The 7,657-nt window shown below is 44.8% G+C and overlaps 1 pseudogene; it reads left to right on the forward strand.

Moving 5' to 3' along the window:
• Positions 1–3,338: 3,338 nt before the first annotated feature.
• On the forward strand, positions 3,339–4,305 carry LOC119341761 (annotated as a pseudogene).
• The last annotated feature ends 3,352 nt before the right edge of the window (positions 4,306–7,657 follow it).

A 7,657-nucleotide genomic window follows, 5' to 3' on the forward strand; every position in this document is an offset into this window, starting at 1 on the left:
ATAACAATGATCTCCCATTTTAATAGAAACAACAGGCATGCCAACAATAGGTCTATGTTTAACTTTAATATCGGGTTTAGCAATTCTAACAGCTTCATCACAGAAAGAAATAACATGCCCATCAATATTATCGACCAAGAGATCTTTAACCATAGAAATACTAGGATCAACTTTAATTTGTTCAGGGTGTGTAGGTGTTCTAGTATAAATCTTATGAACCACAGTTGAAGCTTTAGCATATTCCTTTATCCTAACAGGAAAAGGTACTTTCTCAATATAAGTAGTAGGAACATTAGGATCAACATTATAAGAAATAGTTTCTTCTTCAACTTTCATAGGTTCTACTAATTTCACTTCAATTGGAGGATGATATTTAAACCACTTCTCCTTAGGGAGATCAACATGAGTAGCCAATGGTTCACAGAAAGAAGCTACTACCTCAAAGTCAAGTCCATATTTAGTGCTAAAATCACGAAAGGCATCCGTATCCATAAAAGATTTAACACAATCAAACTTAAGGTTTATACCTGACTCCTTACCTTCGTCGAGTTCCCAATCTTCAGAGTTCCCTATAATTCTTTCCAATCAATCCCATTTAATTCAATAGTCTTCTTCATAAAAGAACCAGTACAAGAAGTATCGAGCATGGATTGATCATTACGAGAAAGCCGAGCATAAAAGTTCTGAATAATAATTTCTCTTGAGAGCTCATGATTGGGGCATGAATATAACATTGACTTAAGCCTCCCCCAAGCTTGAGCAATAATTTCTCCTTCATGAGGCCAAAATTATATATATAATTCCGATCACGATAAACCAGATGCAGGATAAAACTTCTGATGAAATTCCAATTTCAATCGGTTGTAGTTCCAAGATCCAATATCATCACATAGCATATACCATGTTAATGCCTTCCCCTTAAATGATAAAGGGAAGACCTTCTTCTTGACTTCATCCTCAGGTAAACCTGCAAGCTTAAATAATCCACAAACTTCATCCACATGGATTAGGTGCATATCAGGATGTAATGTTCCATCTCCTGCATAAGGATTAGCTAGCAGTTTCTCTATCATACCCGAAGGTATTTCATAATAAATATTTTCAGTAGATTCAGTAGGTTGAGGGGAAACTCTTTGATCTTCCGGTCGGGGTGAATATACCCCGAACAAGCCCCTCAAAGGATTATTTTCCATAGTAACAAGTGACAGTAAATTTCAGCACACTATATAAACGTTTCCTTACCAAATTCCACTTACCAAAGGCGCTTCACTCCCTGAAAACGGCGCCAGACAAGAGTCTTGATGACCCACAAGTATAGGGGATCTATAATAGTCCTTTCGATAATTAAGAGTGTCGAATCCAACGAGGAGCAGAAGGAAATGACAAGCGGTTTTCAGCAAGATATTCTCTGCAAGCACTGAAATTATCGGTAACAACCCGATAGTTTTGTGATAAAATAATTCGTAATGGGTAACAAGTAACAAAAGTAACTAAGGTGCAGCAAGGTGGCCCAATCCTTTTTGTAGCAAAGGACAAGCCTGGACGAACTCTTATATAAATCAGAGCACTCCCGAGGACACATGGGAATTACTGTCAAGTTAGTTTTCATCATGCTCATATGATTCGCATTCGTTAATTTGATAATTTGGATGTGGGTGGACCGGTGCTTGGGTGTTGTCCTTCATTGGACAAGCCTCACACTTATGATTAACCCCTCTCGCAAGCATCCGCAACTACGAAATAAGAATTAAGATAAATCTAACCATAGCACGAAACATATGAATCCAAATCTGCCCCTTACGAAGCAACGCATAAACTAGCATTTAAGCTTCTGTCACTCTAGCAACCCATCATCTACTTATTACTTCCCAATGCCTTCCCCTAGGCCCAAATCATGGTGAAGTGTCATGTAGTCGATGTTCACATAACACCACTAGAGGAGAGACAACATACATCTCATCAAAATATCGAACGAATAGCAAATTCACATGATTACTTATAACATGACTTCTCCCATGTCCTCAGGAACAAACATAACTATTCACAAAGCATATTCATGTTCATAATCAGAGGAGTATTAATTATCATTAAGGATCTAAACATATGATCTTCCATCGAATAAACCAACTAGCATCAACTACAAAGAGTAATCAACACTACTAGCAACCCATAGGTACCAATCTAAGGTTTTGAGACAGAGAGCGGATACAAGAGATGAACTAGGATTTGAGAGGAGATGGTGCTGGTGAAGATGTTGATGGAGATTGACCCCCTCTTGATGAGAGAATCATTGGTTATGACGATGCCTTCGATTTCCCCCTCCCGGAGGGAAGTTTCCCCGGCAGAACATCTCCGCCGAGACCTAGATTGGTTCTACCCAGGTTCCGCCTTGAGATGGCAGCGTTTTGTCCCGAAAGCTTCCTTCTGATTTTTTTTCTAGGTCAAAAAACACCATATAGCAGAAGATGGGCACCTGAGGCCTAACAGGGGGCCCACAAGGCAGGGGGCGCGCCCAGGGAGGTAGGGCGCGACCCCCACCCATATGGATGGCCGGTGACCCCCTCTGGTGCTTTCTTCGCCCAATATTTTTTTATTAATTCCAAATGACTCTTTGTGAAGTTTCAGGACTTTTGGAGTTGTGCGGAATAGGTCTTTAATATTTTCTCTTTTTCCAGTCCGGAATTCCAACTGTCGGCATTCTCCCTATTCATGTAAATCTTATAAAATAAAAGAGAAAAGGCATAAGTATTGTGCTATAATGTGTAATAACAGCCCATAATGCAACAAATATCCATATAAAAGCATGATGCAAAATGGGCGTATCAGACTATGGGATATGCGGATGCCGATCACAATCCCTGGCATTGGAGGCTAGTTCGGGGGTTACTAGGGGAGTCCTGGATTAAGGGGTCCTCAAGCCGCCAGCCCGTTGCTTATGGGCTGGACTGATGAGCTATCATGGAGATGAGCTAGGGTGTGGACTCGTAAGCAGATAGGAGATCTTCGGAGCCGTGGTGTTTCCTCCAAATCAAGATTTAGCATGATCTTTCCTTTGTTGTAACCGATCATATGTACCCTAACCCTACTTGGGTCTATATAAACTAGAAGGTTTTAGTCATTAGGGGGAGAGCAACATCCAATCCCTCATCTCCAAGGGTTTAGCTCATGTGATCTCGAGATAGATTGACTCTATAATCATAGTATACACATCAAATACAATCAAGCAAGACGTAGGGTTTTACCTCCTAGAGAGGGCCTGGACCTAGGTAAACACAGTGTTCTTCGTCCCTATTCCCCATTGATCCTATATCCACAGCTCGGGACCCCCTACCCGAGATCTGCAGGTTTTGACACCGACACCAGGTGCCATGAATGTGGTCCCGCCACGACAGACAATCACCCACAGTGTCCCTACAGTGGTCTTTTCCAGCCCAACTACATGAATAACTTCTACCACAACATAGCCAGCATTGTCGTCCCTCTGTACAACATGGCACGGGAGTACAACGGCAACGTCCATCTCTTGGCCAGCAACTACAGCCACAAATGGTTCGTCAAGTATCGAAACAACCTCGCAGCACTCTCCATCTACCCAATTAACGATTTTGACGCTGACAACATTGTGCATTGCTTCCCGTCAATGCAATTAGGCATCGAGAGGCATAAGGACCTAGGGATCATTCCTACTCTTTCCAAGACTGACTACATGATGATGGACTTTCAGGACTTCCTCCAGTCAGCCTACTCACTCAAACGTGTGTGGGCAACCCCTACAAGTCATACCTCCGGCGATAGGCCTCGTCTTGTCATGCTATCGCAGCGCCACTCGAGCGCAATCACAAATGAGGCGGAGGCCATTGCGACTGCCACTGAGGTCGGGATGGTAGCCCCAGGGCCAGAGCCCATGCCTGACATGGCCTAGTTCACGGAGGTGGTGAACTCATGTGATGTAATTGTGGGCATGCACGACGCCGGGCTCACCAATATGGTGTTCCTCCTGCACAACTGAACATTGATGCAGATAGCCCCGTGGGGCAAGATAAAGAGGATGTGCTGGATTACCTTCGGCCAGCCCACACCTGCATGGGGCTTCGGTGCATCGAGTATAAGGCAAACACCAATGAGACGACACTCAAAGACATATACCCGAAGGACCACACCATATTCACTAACCCTATCTTCATACATAAACAAGGATTTGCAGAGGGATGGAAGTATTTCCTCAACAGCCAGAACGTCACCCTTGACATCAACCGCTTTAGAAGGGTGATTCATCAAATCTACCAGAACATCACCATCACATAGAGTAGGTGTGTTTGTCCTGATGCTATTTGCACTAGTGTGTGATTTCAACAAGGGCTTTACTTACTTCGCTTACCTAACCACACACTAGTTTTTGTGCGAGTCCTAAGGAGCTGAAATATTAGGTGTGCAATGAAACGAAGCAAATTTTGAAAATATTATAGAATTATGAAACTTAATTCCACATACAATTTGTGAGCAAAGATAACGCTTTACTTGTTGTTTTTCCTCCTTGAATAATTCATAACACTCATTTTATTTTGAAAACAAATGAAATAAATAATTTCTTTATTTCACACGGGTTACCGAGCAAGAGCCCTCCCACCAGCAAGGAATGGTGTCCATCATGCCTTCATGTCCCTAAGGCCACCGAAGATGAGATAGATCAGTGGCGGCACCAACGGAAGACATGGAAAGCCTAATTACCTTACCATCTAGATATGCGAGACACAAGTAGCATACCTCTAGCCTATATAAAGCCCTACATGGGAGTCATTTGTCAAAAGCACATAACTCAGTGAATAAACTCAAGAGGAGATGGCTAAAGCTCTAGTTTGTATCTGAGGAGTTATTCTCGCCCTTGCCTTAAGGCAGAGGATGAAGCTTCATCAGAAAGAAGGCACAATAATGCTTGAGGATGATTAAACATAGATCAAGCTTCATCAAAAGGCGGAGAAATTTACGTGGATGGTCAAATCATTGTCGTTTTATGTTGGTTTCTCGGTAATCAGACAATAATCCTAGACTTGCTGATGGTGAGTAGACTTCCTTTTCAGATACAAATTTTTTAGGATCTTGTGGTGCTGTTATTAATGATCATGCAGTGGATTTCCTAGCAGCAGCAACCGCAAAGTTACTGCATGTTCTTGGTGTCGTTTCAGTCGAAGCCACAACTTTATATGAAGGGTTGAACCTTGCTACTCGAATTGCTGCAACAATCTTTTAGTTCGAATGAACAATACCACAGTGGGTCAACCTCTTAATCAGGATGCAGGATATTCTATAGTGGTAGCCCCTATATTAGATGATTGCCATCGCAAGTTATGTGAGTGTCGGATTACTGGTTTCGCAAACCCTTGAAACGTTCGAACTCTGGGGTGCTTGCGGGGATCTCAACCTACCCAGCCTTCCTACTCGCGATCCTCCTAAGCCTAGCATGTTGAACTCGAAGAGACAAAGAGACACAACAGTTTATCCTGGTTCGGGCCACCTTGCGGTGTAATACCCTACTCCAGCGTTTTGGTGGATTTAAAAGGGCTGAGGATGGACTAGTACAATGGATGAACTGGCCTCGGGAGGTGAGGTGTTCTTGAGCTCAAGAGAGCTGGTGAGGTGGTAGGGTGAGAGTGGATCCGGTGCCCCTCTATGGTGGTGGCTAAGTCCTATTTATAGTGGCCTTTGTCCTCTTCCCAAATGTTGGCGGGAAGGGATCCCACAACGGCCGAATTTGAAAGGAGACAAGTAGTACAACTTATCCTGTGTCACAGCCCTAGCTCAGCCCCTATTGCCTTTGCTTGTTTCTCATGTCATCATGTTTAAATCTCCCAGAAAGTTGAAATGGGATGACAGAACCCCCAGCACCCCCTTAAACCAACTAGGGTTTACTAAAATATTTTTCAATGAACCTGAAATGCGCTTCTAAAATGTTCATCATCTTTGCCTTGGTCTAGAACCTCTGGAAAAAATGGTGCACAATTTTCAAGGACATCATCAGGTCACTTGATTAAATCATATGCTATTTGCATTTGGACATTTAAATGCTATAAAATAATTTTAAGGTTCAAATAATCATAAACTAAAGTGTTTACTGTTGGAAATATTCCAAACATTGGGCATGAGCAGTTTCATGATTTTTGAGTTAGTTTTAGTATTTTAATTAAAGCCCTAAAGTTACAGAAGAATTAGAAAATAGAAATAAAAAGAAAAGGACAGAAAACCCACCTGGCTTACCTGTGCCGCCCACCAGAGCCATCCCACCACCGCCTCCTCCTCTGTCATCTTCCTCCCCTTCCAGGAGGACGACGCGTGCCCGACGCGCGCACGCACGTGCCCCGGCCACCTCCTCCCTCCCAACATGTCTGGCTCCCCCTCGTTGCGCCTAGCCGATGCCAGCGCGATGCCTGGACACCCTGGACCCCTCACTCTATTCCCCGAATGCTCTCCCCCTCCTCTGTTCTCTCCACCGAGTGCTGCCGTCGCTGCCGATCAACGTTGCCGCGGCCACCATGCTCCCCTCTCCTCCCCGACGTGCCCACGAGCTTCGTCTCGATGCCCTCGCCCTCTCCACCTAGTCATGTGCCGTCGGACACCTCCGAACGAGCTCACCGAGCTCGTCTTCAACCTCCCGACGACGAGATTGCCTCCGCTGCTCTGTTCGCTTCAGATCTCCCCCGAGCTCACCACCTGCACTTCTGCAACTGATGTGAGCCTCTCCCTCGTTTCCCCCCTCTCTGTTCTCGTTCTCACACGCTGCAGCCATCGCATCACTCACACCCAAATGCGCTGTCGCCTCTGCATGCCGCCGTCGTGGCCACAGCCACGCGGGCTCGAAACCGAGCACGTCACTGTGTTCGCCACACCCCTAGGAACCCGTAGCACTCCTCCGTGCTCCCTGCCGTGCATCCTAGCACCGGAACCGAGATCTCCCAAGCTCCGGCCACCGCTGCCGAGCTCGTGGCCGTCGTCTCTGGCCACCCTAGCTGCCGCTGCTTGCCACAACGAGCGCGGGTGAGCCCCAGCTCCCTGTAGGCGCTCTCCGCCGCTCTTTTGTTCGCCGGAGGGCAAATCCCGAGCCCCTCTGTCGTCTCATACCTCGTCGGCGATGAGCTGTGGGTCAACTCCAGCGAGTTAACCCGGGATTATACCCCCCTCTGACCAGGGTTTGACCGCCCTGGGTCACTGACGTGTGGGGCCAGCCCTGCTAGTTAACCTAGGTTAGTGTTAATTAACTAGGTTAGCTTAGTTAGTCACTGACACGCGGGGCCCACGGGTCAGGTTTAACCCTGGGCGACCCAGTTGACCTGCTGACATCACCCTGACGCAATGCTGACGCAGTAAGTCATTTTCTGGATTTAATTTAATTCAGGAAATTACAAAAAATGTCCAAAACTTCTAAAATTCATAGAAAATAAACTATAACTCCAAAAGAAATAATTTATATATGAAAAATGATCAGAAAAATCCAAAGAATCTGTTTATGGAATTATCATGCATATTGGAACAACTTAAATCTGTTGTATACAACAATTTGAATTAATGGCATTTGAAATGCCTTATGTGGAGTTTGAATTTATATCTTGTGTTCAAACCAAATCCATTTAACTTGTTGCTAATTGCATTAGATCAAATCACATCA

Source organism: Triticum dicoccoides, chromosome 7B (genome assembly GCF_002162155.2).
Source record: "Triticum dicoccoides isolate Atlit2015 ecotype Zavitan chromosome 7B, WEW_v2.0, whole genome shotgun sequence".
NCBI classification, from domain to species: domain Eukaryota; kingdom Viridiplantae; phylum Streptophyta; class Magnoliopsida; order Poales; family Poaceae; genus Triticum; species Triticum dicoccoides.